The 21,258-nt window shown below is 38.6% G+C and overlaps 1 protein-coding gene and 1 long non-coding RNA gene across 11 annotated transcripts in view; one reads left to right on the top strand and one right to left on the bottom strand.

Annotated features, from left to right (window-relative positions):
• Positions 1 to 21,258, top strand: part of pard3bb (par-3 family cell polarity regulator beta b) — a 400,101-nt gene that overhangs the window by 307,884 nt on the left and 70,959 nt on the right. The gene's annotated exons all lie outside the window — the stretch shown is intronic.
• Positions 11,897 to 21,258, bottom strand: part of LOC127519307 (uncharacterized) — a 56,822-nt gene continuing 47,460 nt past the window's right edge. Inside the window, exons 2-3 of the long non-coding RNA XR_007931776.1 lie at positions 12,484 to 12,547; positions 11,897 to 12,181 (exon numbers count right to left, since the gene is read on the bottom strand). This is a non-coding gene — a long non-coding RNA (uncharacterized LOC127519307). The remainder of the gene's footprint in view (positions 12,182 to 12,483; positions 12,548 to 21,258) is intronic.

Genomic DNA, 21,258 nt, shown 5'->3' with positions numbered 1-21,258 from the left:
GGGATCAGTGTGTTACACCCCTGTCTGTGTCTGTTGGCGTTGGTTGTGGTTTGATTTCACCCAACTGAACATTCAATCAGCATTTGCTGGTGTCTGTTGGGGCAGTGTGAACATGACAGTTATTTTTCATAAAATTCTACAACCCGAATTCCGGAAACGTTGGGACATTTTTTAAATTTGAATAAAATGAAAACTAAAAGACTTTCAAATCACATGAGCCAATATTTTATTCACAATAGAACATAGATAACATAACAAATGTTTAAATGGAGAAATTTTACACTTTTATCCACAAAATGAGCTCATTTCAAATTTGATGCCTGTTACAGTTCTCAAAAAAGTTGGCACGGGGGCAACAAATGGCTGAAAAAGCAAGAAATTTTGAAAAGATTCAGCTGGGAGAACATCTAGCAACTAATTAAGTTAATTGATATCAGGTCTGTAACATGATTAGCTATAAAAGGGATGTCTTAGAGAGGCAGAGTCTCTCAGAAGTAAAGATAGGCAGAGCTGTGAAAGAGTGCATAAAAAGATTGTGGAATACTTTAAAAACAATGTTCCTTAACGTCAAATTGCAAAGGCTTTGCAAATCTCATCATCTACAGTGCATAACATCATCAAAAGATTCTGAGAAACTGGAGAATTCTCTGTGCATAGTGGACAAGGCCGAAGACCTTTATTGGATGCCCGTGGTCTTCGGGCCCTCAGATGACACTGCATCACTCAACGGCATGATTGTGTCAATGACACAATCAATCAGGAATACTCCCATAAACTACTGTCGGTAAACACAATCCGCCGTGCCATCTGCAGATGCCACCTAAAGCTCTATCATGCAAAAAGGAAGCCATATGTGAACATGGTCCAGAAGCGCCATCGTGTCCTGTGGGCCAAGGCTCATTTAGAATAGACTGTTTCAAAGTGGAAAAGTGTTCTATGGTCAGACGAGTCCAAATTTGATATTCTTGTTGGAAATCACGGACGCAGTGTCCTCTGGGCTAAAGAGAAGGGAGACCTCCCAGCGTGTTCAGTTCAAAAGCCAGCATAGCATCTCTGATGGTATAGGGGTATATAAGTGCATACGGTATGGGCAGCTTTCATGTTTTGGAAGACACTATGAATGCTAAAAGGTATATAAAGGTTTTAGATCAACATATGCTCCCCTCCAGATGACATCTATTTCAGCAGCACAATGCAAAACCACATACTGCAGCTATTACAACAGCATGGCTTTGTTGTAGAAGAGTCCGGGTGCTGAATTGGCCTGCCTGCAGTCCAGATCTTTCACCTATAGAGAACAATACATCAAAGACAACCACAAACTCTTCAGCAGCTGGAAACCTATATCAGGCAAGAATGGGACCAAATTTCAACACCAAAACTCCAGAAACTCATAACCTCGATGCCCAGACGTCTTTAAACTGTTTTGAAAAGAAGAGATGCTACACCATGGTAAACATGCCCTGTCCTGTGTATTATAGTATAATGCAATGTAAGTCGCTTTAGATAAGAGCGTCTGCCAAATGCATAAATGTAAACAACGTTTAGCTCACGAGTTATTGATCCAGGAAGTTCGAATCTGTGGATATATTGACAACTTTACTGAACTCCTTGAGTTACGCACTGACTGCATTTCTTTATATTTGAGTCCATCAAGTTCAAACTCTATGAGCCGCGCATTATTTGTGTGCATTATTAACGTATGGAACTAACTAAAACACTACTGCCAGCCAGCGAGACATTAAAGAGGAAGTGTTTGTCCGAGCTCACAGCAAGGGAACGATAATATCTTTGCGAGGGAACGCAAATATCTTTGTGTGGGAATGCAATAGTTTTGTGAGGGAATGCAAATATCTTTGCGAGGGAACGCAAAAGATTTGAAAAAAAAAAAATTTCTTCCCATCCCAGTTTTTTTCCACCACCACGTCCCTTTAGGGGCTCCGTAGAAATGAGCTCATTTTGTGCATAAAATTGTAAAATTTCTCAGTTTAAACATTTGTTATGTTATCTATGTTCTATTGTGAATAAAATATTGGCTCATGTGATTTGAAAGTCTTTTAGTTTTCATTTTACTCAAATTTAAAAAACGTCCCAACATTTCCGGAATTCAGGTTGTAAATCCAATGACCTCTTTGTTTGTTGTTGTTTGTTGGCGTTTGTTTGTGCAGTGTGAATTGACCTTTAGAGTAATTTAAACTCGACAGTGATTGGTAGCTATGTAAGGAACTGATTTAAGTTGAACAGTCAATTATTAAAAAAACAGAACAGCTTATTTATACCATATACATGCTCACAAAGGCTTCATTTTGCTTAATCAAAAATCAGTAAAAACAGTAATATTGTGAGATATTGTTAATTCAAAATAACTGTTTCAATATATTTTAAAATGTAATTTATTCCTTTGATGGCAAAGCTGAATTTTCAGCATCATTACTCCAGTCTTCAGTGTCACATGATCCTTCAGAAAACATTATAATATGTTGATTATGTGCTCAAGAAACATTTCTTATTTTAAATGTTATAAACAGTCGTGCTGCTTAATATTTTTGTGGAATTCTTTGTAGTTTTATAGCCGGTAAGAGATATGTATGACAGGTACATTTTCTCAATACAAAAGCCATTGGCAAGTGTGGCAGAAAGTTAGTTTTGGACCCTACATTCACATCACTTTTACCTTTTCGTTTGATCAGAGTAGATAATTGCCCCAGTATCTCTCTATACTGCCTTGATTCAGCCATACAGACTTTAACATTCTTAATCAGTCATAGAAACTTCCACCAAATACATTTGTTCTTTTCTTTATTAGGATTGGGACAAACCAGCGTAATTTGTTTTCACTTAGAACACCTAGTAATTCCCTTTGTGTGAGATCAATAGTTATACCTCTCAAATTCAAATGAGCTAACGTCTGTTTTTGTAAGAGCTGCAGTGAACAATGAAGCATCGCAGGCTGTGGGATTAGAGAGGCAGATCGAATTAAACTAACTCCAAACAGCAATCACCCAATCTAACGAGCCTGCTCATTAAGGTCGACACTGCATTTATTCGTTTGCTCGTCTGTGCTTATTTATCTATTTATTCAGCGCTAATTATTCAGCTACTGAAGGAAACAAACACTCACTGCGTCAAAGCAAAACAAAGTTATCAGCTGCCATTTTTGCATCAGAGGAAACATGTGAGCAGTTTTCGCAAGACGAAACGGTTTGTTACTACCTAAAGACCTAATGATTGAATCTTGGAAATGATGACGATTGACTGAAGGGAACATAAGAGAATTTGCCATATCCTGTGACTTTACACACACTCTCTCTCTCTCTTGGAGACACATTCACAGAAGTTTCCACACCCTATTCTGTGCCTGCAATGTAGTCTGCACCACAGATATAAATAATACTCCTCATGACAGACACATTATGACTGCCTATTGTTACAGCTGCCTCTCGTTTGCTTTCAGATTTAGCCCTTTTATGGACATATCTGTAGCCTACAGTACATATCTCACTCCATCAACCCACAAGGATGTTCCCGGTAAACAGAGAGTAATGAAAGAGAGATTTGGATTGGGGTTTCTTTTGTTGGACTGTTCCAAAACCAGAACTTCTCAGCTATTGCCACTCAAGCAAATCTTTTTCTTTTTTTTTCACACAGTCTTGCTTTCCAGTAAATGTTTTAGCTTTTCTCTGCCAGAGGATCCTACCACTGATGTCATAACTAGGCCTATTTCTTTTTCTTTTGTATATATGCAAAGAGTTGCAGTGTTTACTGGTTCATTACTGTTCTGTGTGAGTGTGTTACAGGACTACAGTAGGGTTGATATAGAGTATGTATAGACATTGATTGATGGCTGCTCGACCACTCCATGAATTTCAGTGCTGACTCAGTGACTGCATTGCTCAGGCATGACTGTGGTGTAGTTGTCTCAGTGACCGCAAGTTCACTTGTGAGTACTTCTGACGTCCAGATGAAATTAAGGCTTGGCATTTGTCAGTATTTGTGTCAAAAAATGGGTCTGTTCCAAAACCCAGTGAGCTGCCTCGGTGTCTGCTGCCTACACGAGAACCTTCCTTCTAAGGCAGCATCCTAACAGACATAGAAGTATTTGATGTTAGCATGTTGCTAAGCTAATGATCAACATGACTCTGATCAACATAAAAATACATAGTGTGTCCAAATTTTGGGTAAAATAGTTAATTTATTAGACTATGTGTATCTTTGCTATTATTTAAAGTATTTTTTAAATCAACGTGTCTTGTTTCTGCCACCAGTTCATGTTGTTGTTGTTGTTGTTTTCCACTGAGCTTGTTGCAGTTCATTCTAGGATTACCTTCTCCACAAAAGACACATTATATTATTCCAAATAATGCAGATTGTGAATGAAATAAAAATACTAGCTTAGATCAAATAATTGGAAAGATGTACAAATGATTTTGCCTTAGAATCTAGCCAGATAATTTGTATCTTAGTAGGCGGTATAATTATGCTGCCTCTTCATGTTAGGAGTGTGACTTTAATGGCTTAAAATGATGCCTTAAAATACTGCTTACGTGGGCCACTCACAAGGTTTTGGAGCAAAACATATGTGTGTGTGTGTCCTCTAGAAGGTACCTGTACCCACGATTCTGTGCCATCTTGGAATCATTCCTGTAGCTCAGCTGCTAACAACACCAAGGTCATGGGATTGATTCCCAGGGAACACGCATACTGAGAAAATATATACCTTGAATGCACTGCAAGTCACTTTGGATGAAAGCGCCTGGCAAATGCATAAATGCATAATAAATGCTGAAGTGTATAATACATTTATATGAAAGTCTGAAGATAGCAAATAGGAAGTTAAAAGGCTTAAAGGCAAATACTGTTGCTGTCTTGCGGGCTCTGTGCTGCTCATTCCTCAGATGTTGAGATAAGATGCATGCCACAATGTCTGTGTAACACGCAATTATATTATGTGTTGCCTCCAGTGTCTAATGTCTCCATAAACTATTTTTACCCAGTGAAAAATTCAAGCAAATGGGCTTCAGGATTAAAAAGGAAAGCTGTTCATGTTTTCAAAGGCCTCTCTTTATGGAATCAGCCGTGAGAAGGCAACCAATGAGCCATAGAGAGGCGTCTAAATAGCATCCAAAAATATATATGGTAGTCTTGTGACTGTTTGTAGGGTTGGTATGATAATGCTCCAACTGCCGCCTAACTGCTACAGTCCTAATGAGGGATAGACATCAGCCAGGAGACAATGCTTGCAGTATTTACTAGGACTGTCCTCACGCTCTTGCTCTCGTTCCCCCTGAGAGGAATGATGCAGTCCATGAGAAAGTAACCTTACAAATCTGTCAGAGTGTCTCTCTCTTGCTCTGAGGACTAGCCGCTGTTTCCTTTCCTAAGCTGGGACACCATCCAGATCCGTCTCCAGCACACGTCAACAGCTGCATCTCCTTTTCACACAATGAGAAAATATCCCAAAAATACACAGTTTTCCCGTAACTCTTTTATTTTTTCAAGTCACACTTTCTTAAAACCCATTGCCAGTAGTGAAATATTTTCCTTGAAATGTTAGCAGAGAATATTTGTTTAATATTCTCCAGTCGGGTGCTGGATTTCACTGGGTTTCTTCAGTTGTGGTTTGAGCGAAATGCGGTCCATCCCTCATGTGTTTTCCCGTTTACCATATTCCTCAGCAGGTTTTTGACCTCAGATCTTGCGGTACTGCTGTGCATATCGTGGTAGCAGCACTTACAAAGTCAAGGTTGATTTGGGCGTAAGAGGGACAGGATGTGATGTGATCCTTTGATGTTGGTTCTGAATCCCAGTTCAAATGTAAAAGCAGGTATCAGAATTAGCAACATGGTGTCGTGAGACCCAGCTGAGGGCTTTAACAATAAGCAGCTTTAGCGCTTAGGTTCCTGTTTGCTGGAATGACTGCTCTGCCATAGCCCCGTCTTTTCCTCTCTGGGGGCCATACAAACCACAAAGCTGAAGCGGAGAATGAGACATTAGACTTGGGGAAACCCTAATAAGTCAGTAAGCCCTTCCATTGCGTCCACCCTGCTGCCCAAACTCAGTAACATCAGGGAGTTAGAAGCCAGACGTGGAGATCTTGAATGGCTGTCAGGAAGATCTGGTCTAGCTTTCCCCTTAAATGTTCAGACGCATTGGTTTTTAAAACAAACCTCATAGACATCTGTTTGTGTGCCTTTGCCAGGTGGAAATTGATGCTGATTCACCATATAAGCGGCTGTGTAAATTTCGTCTGAATGTAGAAGTCAGCCCAAGTGTAGACTGGGAGGAGGGCCGTGAAGGCTGAGGGTGCCATTTGGGTAGTAGTTTGGAGTGAAGTAATGACCACAAAATGACAAATGCAACATTGTGTGGTCCTTTGGACTTCACAGACCACACAATCAGAATTCAAATTTGAAGAATTGGTTCCCTTTCGATTTTTTAGTTTTGACTATCTATCTCTGTCTGTCTGTCTGGCTGTCTGGCCGTTCGTCCATCCAAAAGCCTGTATTCCTTCAAACTTTGAACTCCTTCAATTAAAAAAAAAAAGTTTCTTAAAAAACCTGTCACGCCAACAAAGTTTGTCTTGCTTTTCTAGTTATTAAATTGCGTCTATCTTCTATACTTAAATTCAAATTGAAATTTTGAATCCTGTTAGCTGCTGCAATTCAAATTCAGTTGAAATTTGGAAATGGGACACAACCCTTCCCAAAACTGAAAAACCAGAGTAATTCAAGTCTTTATAAAATGCGTCTTTTGGGACAGGGCAATGAAATGCACTCTACTTCTGTTTGATTTCACATATGAAGCTAACCGTGCCAGAGTATGTGGTCACCCTCTGACTACCAACCACAAAAAAACATAGTTTGAATGTTTAATCAGATCAAGTTTCTACATTGGCAAAAACAATGAGTTTATAACTCAAAACAGTAAGTTTCTGGAAAACTTTCCAGTAAAACGATGTATGAAAGTAGCCTGTGGCTGTCACCCATTCAGCGTTTATGAGTGGTCTGTGCCACTCATATGTTTTTGAGGGGGAAATCTATCTCATTGTTCTAAGTTGTGCTTGAACAATGGATAGAGGAAACAGCTACTGTCTACCATGCATCTGGGGCTGGTTATTCAGTGAGAAACCAGAAAAGTTGTTGCACAAGTTCTTAAAATATGGTTATGGCCAATATTCTGGGGCCAATAAAATTGTTTTCTCTCTTTGTTTTTGATGTAAAAATGAAAGAATCTTCTGTGAATTATCTGTCTTTTGCATTCAGGAGACTGTTTTCTCATCAATAGAGGCAATATGTATATGCACACTCGCACCAATAACTATGTATCAGACACCCTTGAATTGCTTCAATATACTATATATACTATAAGTGCATCAAAAGTTATATTTATGACATTTGTTTTGTAGGTTCTAGGTGAAGTGTGACATTTTTGGATGTTACTATACTTTCTCCTGTGCCTTCTTAAAATGCAGAAAAAATATAAGAGCATTCAAACCACAACAAAATTGGCTCAACCAATGACATGAGTTCAACGAATTTGAAACTGTGCTAACTTTCCTTTTCACCTTGACCTCAAACAAAATGGCCACCCGTGGGAGAGCAGTTGAACTCCGCAGTAATTTGCGAGTGATAATCTGCCCTCTTGATCACCACATGGCTATGATGAGATTAGAGGGCTGGATAATTCATTTCTAGCCTGATTTTCCTCTTAATTGACTTTAATGGCTTTTTTTCTGCATTCTGGCAACTGAGGCTGTTGAACAACCTGCTGTTGTTTCTCAGAGGTTTCTCACTCATATAGAGCAGGCTTTGTCCTTTGTATCCAGCTTGCTCTGTACTAACACTAATACATTCAGGATGTCATTTTAACCAAATTGTTATAAATGTTTTGCAATATACTCCAAACCCTTATTGAAATGTTTTGCATTTAAATGCAGCATACAACATTGCACACTATTAAAAACATTATTCAAGACCATATTAAAATTATTTGCCTAATAAGTGAACCTGGGTGATTGGACAGACAGAAGTAGATGACTCTATAAGCATCTCTACAATGTGGTAAAGTTCAGTGAGCATTAGTGTACAGTTTGCATGTTCCTGTGCGTGAGAATCATCAAGATGCAGAAATATCAAACTGATTCACTGTTTCCTGTGATTATGATTCCTCTGCAAATGCATATTTTCATGATATATATGCCTCTTCAGATGCTCAGTTTCTCAAAAATAATTCAATGTTTATAATTATATAAATTTATTACAAATGATTCACTGTCCTTATGGAACCAGTCTTGGCTCTGGATCTGGACCACAGTCCGTTAATTATTGCGAGGGATCATGGGAGACTCACACTTGTTCAGCTTCTGCTCTCCAAGTGAGTCCAAGAGACATCCTGTTTGTGTGGGAGGTCTGTTCACTCACCTCAAATTTAAAGACATTATTTACTTATTTAAATTTTTAGTATTGCTGTTAGTGTTTCCTTTTCTTTATCTTGGGCACTTTTGTATGTCATTGACCCATCTGTATTAATACAAGTGACATAAAGCCAACAGATATTTGCTCTAACTATAGAAGATGAAGGTTGACAAATTTGGTCTGAATTATAGCGAAGTTCCACTAATGTTTCAGCAGACTTGATTTATCTCAAAGAGGATCAGAGCAGCATGGTTTAATCCCCACACTCCTGTTTATAGTCTCAGACAGCATGTTGTTTTACCACAGCAATCGGTCATCACTTCAAAACGCCTTACATCACAGAGTGTCAGAGAGAAAGTGATAAAGACAGATGAGGGTTGTTATCCTCTCCCTCACTGCCTCTCGTGTGCAGCTTCGGGGGCAGATGTGAAGCCCCAGTAACCCCTCTGATGATGATGTAACTATGTTTGAACAGAGGTCACAACCTCACAGATATTCATTACCTTCCCAGACAGGCCTAATGGGACCCTTACTCTGCCTAACATCTAGTGCAAAGGAGACGCTCAGTTGGGTGGCGTGATGCCGTCTCTTCCTCTGACCGACCCGACCCAATTGTCTCTTGGCCATATCTGTGGAGTCTGAGCCCCAGACGCGCATGAAGTAATCGCTCGCGCTCTATTATCAGCATCAACACGCATGACTGAACGGCTGAGTTCAAGCGCTCAATGTGAGTTCATTATCACAGGGAGAACAGAGAGCATCAAAGGAAGCGGGAAGGCTGTAAAAGACGGTAACTTCCTCCAAACCTTCCTCCTCCTTTCTCACCTTGTCAGCCTGAGGGTAAAAGAGCCCTCAGTGGGTTTTCAGGTGCAGAATGAGCTGCCGTGAATTATCGGTGAAGGTGAGCTTGATGCTGACTCAGGCGCAATGTCATAGTGCTTCCACCTTATCTGGTGGAACAGTCACGGCCACTTAGGATCAAAGCAGGGCGTCTGGCTCATGATAGCTACCGATGAGGTTTTGTCTGCCTTTCGAACATAATTCACCTGGGTTAAAGTGATACGGTTTCCCATTTCTTTCTGCCTTCTAGTTATTCAATTATTGTAGGAAGAAGTCAATTGATTTATAATAGTGACTTTGCAATTTACCTCTCTAAAAAGAACAGAAGGTGATGTCCAATACTCTGTTTTGACATTTGATATTTTGTAATTGATTCCAGCTGTATTATTCTTCCATATGTCATGAATAAGTCTACCCTTAGATGATGTTTTGGTTGGTCAGCCTGTTGTTTCCCCGTCTATGCTTCCTGTCCTGACATATTTGGGAAAAAAGTGCTGACGTCTCCGGTGTTAGGGAGACTACCACAGAGGAGGTTAATTCAAAGGCCTTTGTGCCTGTGTATTGTTTCAAGTTTAAAATACAACATGGGGACCACGTTGTGCCAAGCAATATAACCTTAATTTTACTTGGCCAGGGAACAGTGGAAGTAAACTTCAATGAATTTAGCTTCAGTTTGTTGAGCACATATCCTCAAGTTACAAAAATACCCGGAATGGTAATGTAGGAGAATGAATGCTTTTAGGTTTCTGAGATGGTGAGAGAACTGTTTTCTTCCCCCTGGTCTTAGCACATGTGGAAGTACAGCTAATATTTGGACAATGCCCTGTCTGGGAAGGCTTGTAGATGCTATGTTGATGGTTGACTTTTTTTTTCTTCTCCTTTTAGTATGAACAAAATTATTAAGAATTTCAGAGAACTCAGCCGTGTGTCTAGGAATGCACGTAAGCTCAATTTATTACATCAATAGAGACACTAACCCATTGTTTTCATATTTTTCTGATAGCAGAAGCAGAGAATGAACAATGTGATGTTGATTTGTTACTACACAAGATGTAGTGCTGATCAAACATTTTTGTTGGGAAGAGATTTGTTCAACATAAAGAAATAAGGAGCAAAAATATGCTGCCAGATAGACAAGAACCTTTTTTCAAAAAAGCTACAGTTTCTCAGACAAAAATGAAAGGGATAGTTCACCCAAAAAAATGTATTTCCCTACTGTCATGTCTTTCTAAACTGGTATAAACTTTATTATACTGTGGACAAAACATGAAATGTTAGGCCATTTTCAAGTATTTTCCATATAACCATAGTTTATAGATTAAAAATGGCAAAAAAGCATAATAAAAGTAGTCTCTAAGACTTGGGGGCTATATTCCAAGTCTTCTAAAGAGTACTGTGTGAGAAACAAACTGCAGTATAAGATGTTATGCACTGATAATCTTCCCATCTAGTGATTTGTTAACTTTCAAACTTGCTGTGACTGAATCATTGAGTCATTGAGTTAAACTCTGATTTGAATCAGATTGATTCATGAACTAGTTGTTCAGTTTGATTTGAGAAATGAATCAATCAATTAATTAATCTTAAAGAAGTCAATAGAACAAATGTGATGCAGTTCTCAAGTTCAACTCACTCTCTCAATGATTGGTTACAGCAGTTCTTGAGTTAACAAATCACTCAACAACTTTCACCTTCATGAGGGTAAAGTAAATATTTTTTTAGGTAAACTATCCCTCAAAACATATTGTTGTCCATATGGCTTAGGATGTTCTCAGGAATGGAGATTATTTTTCAGCCCAGTTTTGAATCTTTTGGTCATTATAAGCTTTACTGACTCTATTCACCATAAAGTCACTTTCATTGAGACTTGATACGTACAGCTCAGGGATTATTTGTCCTTCCCTGTCCTGAAAAAAAGCTTATTTCTGCTTCTCTGAAGGTCAAAACTCTATTTTAGACCCAGCAAGGTGTAAAAGCAGTAGATGTATGAAGTTCTCACAGTCATTAAAACCAGACTAAAACCATCAGGCTTTTCACAGACCCACCCAACTCATTGCAAGCACCACAGAGGCGTAGTCGTCAGGATCTCAGCACTTTCTCTTGCCCGTGAGAACATGCTGTGCTCAAATCTTCTGTCTGATTAAAGACCGGGTCTGAGTTTTGTTTCGGGTGTGGGCCCTGTCACAATTACAGGCTGTGGGATTATGATTTATAATGTGTGTTTAGATCATACTGATAAGACATATGGCTGTCATTGTTGTGTCATGTATTCTTGGTTTGGTTTCATTGGGAGGAGGACCATTGCCATTTGAGGGACGTGATTTTGTATTATGCGGTTCCTCTGCAGATGTCTGTGTTTGCTGTTGGGGAGTAGAGTTTCTCTGTGGCTGTTTTGTTCCCTCTAGGAGATGCGGTCTGGAAGTGGATTATAGATATCAATAAGAAAACAGAAACAAAAGGACATACCAAAGAAGATGGATAGAATTAGAGAGAAGATAGAAGCCAAACCAAAGACAGTGAGATATTGGAAACAACCTTCAAAATAAGAGAGCCAAACCAAGTTGGACTTCATTTAGAGGAAGAGAAAGGGTGCTGAAGGCCTCCCCTCTCCATACTTTTGCCTTGTAAGGTCAAAGCAGGGATAAATCGATCAGATGACTGTCTAAGCTGGAAGAAAGACAGAAAAAGAGACAGAGGCATGTGCTCTGTAATAATTGTGGAATTTTAATTGGATTATAGTCTTGGTTAACCTTGCTGAGCCGCTTGAGTCTGTTCATTGACTATGTGGCAGTCGAATCTGCTACCATTCCAGGAAGATCCGTGTGAAGGGTTTATAGAAAACCAGGTCTGATGTCCTCTTGTCTTCTTCACTTCCTTGGAGAAGCTGCTTTTTTCAAAGCCTGGGTTTAGCCAAAGACCATTTAGGGCTATAATACACCACAAAACAACACTAGGTATCATACACTTGCTGATTTTGCAAATGATTACTGAGGAAAAAACTGGGCATCATACACTAAATGACTGTAGATCAAAGCACTACCAGACTTTCAAGTCATTCTGACACAATAAACTCATACGGAAACATGTGTCTCGATGCTAGAGGATGCATGACAAATGAAAACTGAATATGTGTTCTAAAATCTGTTCAAAATACCAAACATGTTTGGACTAGATGGATTCATAGTCTGAAGCTAAATAAAATCAGAGTCTGTGCCTATCATACACTCACCCTTCGCCAGGAGTTTGATTGACAGGTGATCTGACCAATCATAATGCAGAATTCGCCATTTTGTCTGACAAACAAACCAGATAGGAGAGTTAGTAAATTAACTTTGGTGGACTTGAACTTGAAAAATGGTCTGTATTGACGTCTTTCCGCGGTTGAAACATGTTCATACATGTTTATTTTGTGCAATAACTAGGAAGGGATGATCGGTTTACATGTCGCTTGAACTGCCGCGCTACAGCAATCTGACACAACACATTAAAGAGTCACAAAATGGTAATTAGACAAAATTTGAAAGATAAGACTTTGTTTCATACCAAAAGTAACCTCCTTCTATGTTGGCTGTTGGCACGTTGTCAGTGTCCTCTTTGCTCCGCAATGTATTTTTCCATTGCGTGAGAGCATGAAGTGAGGCGTGAGAGCACCATGGCTTGTCGGACATATCAACAGTAACTAAGGGGGGGCGGGTCTTTGCGAAGGGTCAATTTTCATACACTTTCACAAATTTCTAAAATCTGCAGACTTGCTATGACTTTTGGCAACTAGTGTCAACTAAAATCTGTGCTAAAGTCATGTAGTTTATTCCAGCCTTAACGACAAGTCAGTGGCAGTGTAAAAGGAAATTGTTTAATTTTGGAAATAATTATTTGATTTTGCTGTCTTGTACAAAAAAATATATAGCTGTCTTTATATTTATCAGTGGGGTCCCTCTCAAGGAAATCATCATTTGTATTTGGGGTCCTTAGCATCAAAAGTTTGAAAACCCTTGTACTAGAGTAAACAACAGCTGATTGGCTTTTTTAATTTTAAAAAATTGGCTACAGCTGCCATATTGAGCATTATGATTTCTCACATTCATATATGTATGAGTGGACTTTGGTGTCTGCGCTTTGCAGTAAGGTAGTTCAGCATCCAAATGCTCGTTGTTGTCCTTTGTTTAAACAACTGTAGCATAATTCCATCAAGAATAAAGTGCTTTATTCATTCAGTAAGTTTAATCCAGCCAGTCTTTTGATTCCTGGGTTTGCCCTGTTAATACAGGTCAAAAGCTGGTGAAAGGCTGCAGTGTGTCCTGTTGGCTTTCATCAGCAGTGAAGTTAGATCTGCGTCTGATTATAAGCGGGACTTTGGTGGATCTGCTGCAGGGAAGAGAAAATCACTTATGAAAACAGAAGGCTCTATGTGCAGGCTGCAGTGCGCTTCTAATCTAACCTCCCCATGGCCCAGAGCGGCCTGCTGCCCGATTCCAATCAACACGTCTGGGGAGCTTGTGATAACCCTCGAGCCCAGCGCGTGGCGCTCAGCACCAGGGCTCAGAGTACTGACCTGCACCTCATCAGCCACGTTTAATCTGATTAAAAAGTTCTGGCTCTGCCTGTGGCCCTTGTGGCCAGATCAGCTACTGTAGATCAGCTCAGAGTCCAGAAGTTCCCACATGGAATCACCACAAATCTATACTATATCTATGGTATTTTGGAGAGTTGACTTGTTCTGTGGTGTGGCATGTTGTACTTGGTCTAAAATGATTTTAAACATCATTTAGTTCATTATTATTAGTATTATTATTGTTAATTCATATATATTATAAATTATTATTTACAATTGTGGTAACACTTTACAACCCGAATTCTGGAAATGCTGGGATATTTTTGTAAATTTGAATAAAATGAAAACTAAAAGACTTTCAAATCACATGAGCCAATGTTTTATTCACAATAGATCATAGATAACATAACAAATGTTTAAACTGAGAAATTTTACAATTTTATCCACAAAATGAGCTCATTTCAAATTTGATGCCTGCTACAGGTCTCAAAATAGTTGGGACGGGGGCATGTTTACCATGGTGTAGCATCTCCTCTTCTTTTCAAAACAGTTTGAAGATGTCTGGGCATCGAGGTTATGAGTTTCTGGAGTTTTGGTGTTGGAATTTGGTCCCATTCTTGCCTAATATAGGTTTCCAGCTGCTGAAGAGTTTGTTATCGTCGTTAGTGTATTTGTTGTTTAATGATACGCCAAATGTTCTCTATAGGTGAAAGATCTGGACTGCAGGCAGGCCAATTCAGCACCCGCACTCTTTTCTACGACGAAGCCATGCTGTTGTAATAGCTGCAGTATGTGGTTTTGCATTGTCCTGCTGAAATAGTCATCTGGAGAGGAGCATATGTTGCTCTAAAAACTTGATATACCTTTTAGCATTCATAGTGCCTTCCAAAACATGAAAGCTGCCCATACCGTATGCGCTTATATACCCCTATACCATCAGAGATGCTGGCTTTTGAACTGAATGCTGATAACACGCTGGAAGGTCTCCCTCCTCTTTAGCCCGGAGGACAAGGCGTCCGTGATTTCCAACAAGAATATCAAATTTGGACTCGTCTGACCATAGAACATTTTTCCACTTTGAAACAGTCTATTCTAAATGAGCCTTGGACCACAGGACACGATGGCGCTTCTGGACCATGTTCACATATGGCTTCCTTTTCGCTTGATAGAGCTTTAGTTGGCATCTGCAGATGGCACGGCGGATTGTGTTTACCGACAGTAGTTTCTGGAAGTATTCCTGGGCCCCTTTAGTAATGTCATTGACACAATCATGCCGATGAGTGATGCAGTGTCGTCTGAGGGCCCGAAGACCACGGGCATCCAATAAAGGTCTTCAGCCTTGTCCCTTACGCACAGAGCTTTCTCCAGTTTCTCTGAATCTTTTGATGATGTTATGCACTGTAGATGATGAGATTTGCAAAGCCTTTGCAATTTGACGTTGAGGAACATTGTTCACAGATTGGAGAGCCTCTGCCCATCTTTACTTCTGAGAGACTCTGCCTCTCTAAGACATCCCTTTTATAGCTAATCATGTTACAGACCTGATATCAATTAACTTAATAAGTTGCTAGATGTTCTCCTAGCTGAATCTTTTCAAAATGTCTTGCTTTTTCAGCCATTTGTTGCCCCTGTGCCAACTTTTTTGAGACCTATAGCAGGCATCAACTTTGAAATGAGCTCATTTAGTGGATAAAAGTGTAAAATTTCTCAGTTTAAACATATGTTATGTTATCTATGTTCTATTGTTAATAAAATATTGGCTCACGTGATTTGAAAGTCTTTTAGTTTTCATTTTATTCAAATTTAAAAAAACGTCCCAACATTTCCGGAATTCGGGTTGTAGTATGGGAAACACATTTTCACTATTAACTACAACTTTTCCCTCAACAAACTCCTAATTTACTGCCTATTAATAGTTAGTAAGGTAGTTGTTAAGTTTAGGTATCGGGTAGGATTAAGAATGTAGAATAAGGTCATGCAGAATAAGGCATTAATATGTGCTTAATGAGTACTAATAAACAGCCAATATTCTAGTAAAATGCAAGCTAATAAGCAACTAGTTGAAATACCCTAAAATAAAAGTTACCAAAAATGTTTATTAATAACTAAATTGAAAATAATTACATATTATTATTATTATTATTATTATTCTTTTGATCTTATTACTATTAAATTAGGACTTGTGAACAGAGTATAGGGTTCCTCGATTGCTTCTCTTGATTTGTCTATATTGTAAGATAGAAAAGATAACTTGTTAACTTGCTTTCATTCCTCTACCCTGGCTAGTTTAACTAACAGCACTGCCTCAAAGTATTTGTAGCCATTTTCAGCTTAACTCAACGTATACATTTTATTTATAGGACTTTATTCATTTTGAGTGCCATGAACGTTGACTTAAGTGATCTCAAAGTGACTCAAATGGCATTTACATTTATTACAGGCATCATAAGTTTGTGTATGCATTCTACGTTTCAGTCTTTGAGCAAGAACATGTTTGTCAACTTACTCAGCTGTGAATGTCTTTTCTGCCGTAGTTATGGATTGATTGAGTTTAATTGGTTTGTGATTCTACAGGCATTTACAGTAGTAATCAGTTCTGTTTTATATGTCGTTTGACTTATGCTGCCCATAGTGGAAATTTGTGAACTTGTTAAGTTTCCTTCAGTTTTAATTTTCTAAATCATTCGAATTTTATTCCATTGCATGTCTTAGCCAGACTTGGCTTCAGCTCCCTTAACTTGGCACTTCCAGTGCGGCTTGTCCAGCTCAAGGGTGGTAATGGCTGCTGCCGACCAGTCTAGCTGAATCTGTAGGTGAGTAACCTGACATGCTGGAGGAAGGAGTGTGTAATATCCACAGCGCATTTCACTCAGAGCCCTCTGCTGCTCTGTGTAATGAGAGGCCTGAAGCTCCTGCCTTTCCTCTCATTTACTGAGCTGAATAATGATGGTGCTCTCAGCCTGAGCCTCATCGCCGCTGTAACACCGTCACACCCACAGCGTGCTCGCTCTCGTTCTCTTCCTGCGTCTGAAGTGAAGAAATGAGAATTCAGGACACAGGACTCCTCTGCCTTTGTTCTTTTCATTAGGAAAAAAATCTCGAAGCTCCACTTCTCTCTCTATTTTTTTCTCTCATAGAAGGTCACTCTTTCCAGGAGCCCGATTGGACTTTCATGTTTTTTCTTAAAGAGTGAAACATTAATCTATTTCTTTAACCAGTCACACAGTCAAATATGTGATCTCTTTTGCAATTCGTCATCTTTTTCTTTATCAGGTGGCTGTGTCTGAAAGCTGAAAAATGTTTTGTCACGTCCTGTCTACTAAGATTCTTATACAATTATCTGATGAATTCTTGAAGGCAGCACAGATGTGTCCTTCACTACCTATGATATCCCAGAAATCTGTGCGCATGACTGTAAGAAATGAATGGGGGCTTGGGGCAACAATTACACTGAAAGAGGCAGTCTTCATTGTCCAGTCTTCATTGTCACATGATCCTTCAGAAATCATTCTAATATGCTGAAACTCAAGAAACATTTATTATTATTACCAGTGTTGAAAACTATATATATATATAGCCTACATATAAAGTTTATTTTAACTAGTTGATCTAAGTGTTTTACATAGAAGAGTGAGCCTCAGTATATTCTTATATGGTTAGAAAAAGATAATCACTGTAAATATGTTCTCATAATAGTAAAAAATTAAGTCTGAAAAACAACTCCATGGAAAAGTTAATTTCTGATACTGGCATACAGTTCAGTGTTAATGGAACAAAATCAAAATGGTATCTAGGAGCACTTTGAATGATTACCTCATACATATCCATTTTTGTTTAACTACTGACTTTCATGATTGGCACTGTAGTCACTAAATTTTGTGTGGTTACCTCTCAAGCTCAATTGAATTTGTTTTAGACTTTTATTTATACATTATGATGGCTTGTAAGCCCAGCTGAAATCAGTTTCCTTTGGAATGGATGCACCTTCATACCCAAACACTGCCTGTGAAATCATTGACTGACTGGGCAGCAATAAGGCAGCACATCTGATCATAGTGTGGCTATTTTTCTGTGCTGTTCTTCTGTTGACAGTCAGGGCATTGGTGTAACAGTTACTTGGTAAATCTGTTGGCAAACTGACCCAATCAGCACTTGAATTGTGCAAAGACATCTATATGACGTGTTCATCTAGAAGATGCCTTTTTTTAGAAAGCTTGCTCATCTTCTATACAGGTCTAAATCATTCACTGGAAAATGTTAGGACGTCATTCGGCAGATGATTTTGTGACACATATGATTTAGATATGTTTATATTGAAATTTGACTCTTCAAGTATAACAGTGCATGATCCAGTCTTTGATATCTATAAAACAAATTTTAAACATTCATCAGATGAGTAATGTGTTAATAAATTGCATTTTGCCAACTTAATCAAAAAATTTATACATTTTAATTTATATATGTTGAATCAGTTGAATCAGGGTTATGATATATTAGGTGCTTCTGAAAAAGAAAGTTTAATGCTGAATTATATCTTTTCCAATTTTCCATCGTCTTTTTTTTATTATACTCAATAATGATAACATTATAGTGTAATACACTATTGTTCAAAAGTTTGGGCTCGGCAAGATTTTAAAATTATTTTTTTATTATTAACAATGTTGAAAACGTTTTTTTTCAGGATTCTTTGATGAATAGAAAGCTCAAAAGATCACCATTTATTTTAAATAAAAATGTTTAGTAACATTATAAATGGGTTTACTGTCACTTTTGATCAATATGTTGCATGTTTGCTGAATAAAAATATTAATTTCTTTTAAAAAAGAAAATCTTATTTACCCAAAAAATAAAGAATGGAACACATTGGTGGGGACAGGGCCAAAAAAAAAAAAATCCTCATGATGATAGAGGAAAGAAATTACTGTATTTTTGTCTATAGAAAAACATCTGTATGTAAGTTCAGCTCCTTTCTACTTGAAAGTGAAAGTGACACCCGTTTTAGAATGACCTATGAATGCTCCTGGCATTGTCTGGTTTTGTGTTTACTGAGTAGGAAGCTTTCATTCCCAGCTAATAATTTGTGTTATCAGGTCAAAGCTCTGTGTCTGGCCCCGGATGGATAGTGTAACAGATCGGAAGGCTTTTCAGAGAGCATTGCTGCTAGGAGCAACGTACTGGGCTTCTATGCAGACTAGAGTTACCATAGCAGCAGCTGAAGTGCCAACTCTCAGAGCCAAAGTAACAAGAGAGCCAGTAACAATGTTCAAAATGCGTCCGTGTCAGCAATAATTGCTGCGTTATTCAAAACCTTTGAAATCAATTCTTACTGTTCAAATCCCAAATTGAAATACAATCTGAGGATGCATAGCCACATTACACTGGCTAAGTGCATATCTGACCTTTTGTGTGGACCATTCTGCCTGTATTGACTGAGTAGATACAAGTTGCTCCATTGTGTGTGCAGTATTTGACTAAGCTCATTGCATTAATTCAATTTTACATCTCTCCGGTCAGCTTTCTCTCAAAAGCAACTGTGGACAAGATGTTTCATTGTCCTAATTTCCTAATTAATTCACATTTTGTATTGTCAGTCTTTCGTTTGATTTTTTTTTTTTTTTTTTTTTTTTTTTCCTTTCATTGAGTGGCATAAAGTAGTGATGGGAAGTCTGAAATGGTTCTTTCGGACAGTTTGCTTCAATGAACCGGTTAAAAAAAAATTATTCACCAGTTCTGATGTAATGATGTTTTACATCTATAGTGAATAAACTAGTCTTAAAGGGTTAGTTCACCCAAAAATGAAAATTCAGTCATTTATTACTCACCCTCATGTCGTTCCACACCCATAAGACCTTTGTTCATCTTCGGAACACAAATTAAGATATTTTTGATAAAATCCGATGGCTCAGTGAGGCCTGCATTGACAGCAAGTTAATTTAGACTTTCAAATGCCCAGAAAGGTACTAAAGATATAGTTAAAACAGTTCATGTGACTACAGTGGTTCAACCTTAATGTTATGAAGCGAATACTTTTTATGAGACAAAAAAATAAAAAAATAAATAATAACTTTATTCAACAATATCTAGTGATGGGCAATTTCAAAACACTGCTTCATGAAGCTTCAAAGCTTTATGAATCTTTTGTTTCGAATCAGTGGTTTGGAGCAATTAATGACAGAATTTTCATTTTTGGGTGAACTAACCCTTTAATCAACTAACCTTCTTACATAAACCATGAAAAATCATAAACGATATCATAATTTCAGCCTCAATTCAAGTCAACTACTCAGTTTACGCTTTCATGTATTAGCAGCTTGTAGTCGGTTCTTCGCAGACATGTCCGATTCCGAACTGTTTCCTTGGTTCAGCGTACTGGTGACTCGAGAACTGTTGTAACCATTAACCAACTCTTGAGCTGCTATCAGAGTAATGCTGTTGACTTGAGAACTACTGCCATTGGATCACTGTTATTTATATTTCCAGTATGTTTTATTTGTTTTACTTTTGTGATGTATAAATGTTGTGATGTTATTTCCATCAAGAGGTGCATCAATTTTTGGTCAAGATCTTGTATTGACAAAGCAAGAGGTGAGCACTCTGTAAAGTCTATTCCAGCACATCCCAAACACTTTCAATGAATTTAAGGTCTGGACTCAGAGATGCCAATTCATGTGTGAAAATGTTTCTTCATGTGCCAGTTTAAGCCTGATGAATCTTGACGTTGTCATCCTGGAATATGGCCATGATGTGTCTTCCTACATGGTTGTTTAAAAAATGAAAAGCTACACACTCCATCAGGTGGGGTTAGAAGAACTGTTGCCAAACATATAACATGCTAGAAACATAATAATCACTGCAATAATGATCCAATCACAGACTCTTAAGCATTTGCCGATTTAAATCCAAACACCAGTGTCGTTCTTGGTGTGAACGGGACTTTACTATAGCCGTTGTGCACTATATGATCACTTACAATGTTCCATCTGTTCCACTGTTTTTATTCACCCTTAAAGGAGCTTTATCTTAGACAGCTTCATGAGCCCTGGTCAGCTGCATTCCTCAACAGGCTCTCCGCTAATTGGCCTGCTGTGCATTCCCGGTGTGAGTGTGACGGTTCACTAGTCAGGTCTGCCCCCTGCCTCTTAACAAATTTACCATCTACACCTCTCTGACCCCCTGACCCTGGAACAGTGAGAGTAAAGGCCTTACAGCCCTCCTCTGTACTCACAGCCAGTGGTGTCGTGCTCAGCGGTTCATGCTTGGGGTTGACCTGTATCATTTCTGGGGGATGAATTGTACCACTCCATTGAACCTCAGGGAAAGGAAGAGAGAGGGGAGCTATGCTTTGTTGAGCCTTCTGCGCTTGGCTAATGAGCGTTAGGGAGATCTGAGATAGTTTAGGAAAAAATGAGGGGTGCAGGTTACATCCATGGATTACTCTAGATCTTCAAAGAT

The sequence above is a fragment of the Ctenopharyngodon idella genome, chromosome 9, assembly GCF_019924925.1.
Source record: "Ctenopharyngodon idella isolate HZGC_01 chromosome 9, HZGC01, whole genome shotgun sequence".
In the NCBI taxonomy this organism is placed as follows: domain Eukaryota; kingdom Metazoa; phylum Chordata; class Actinopteri; order Cypriniformes; family Xenocyprididae; genus Ctenopharyngodon; species Ctenopharyngodon idella.
Note: the sequence above shows the minus strand (reverse complement) of the source record. Positions and strands in the feature narration are given on the sequence as shown.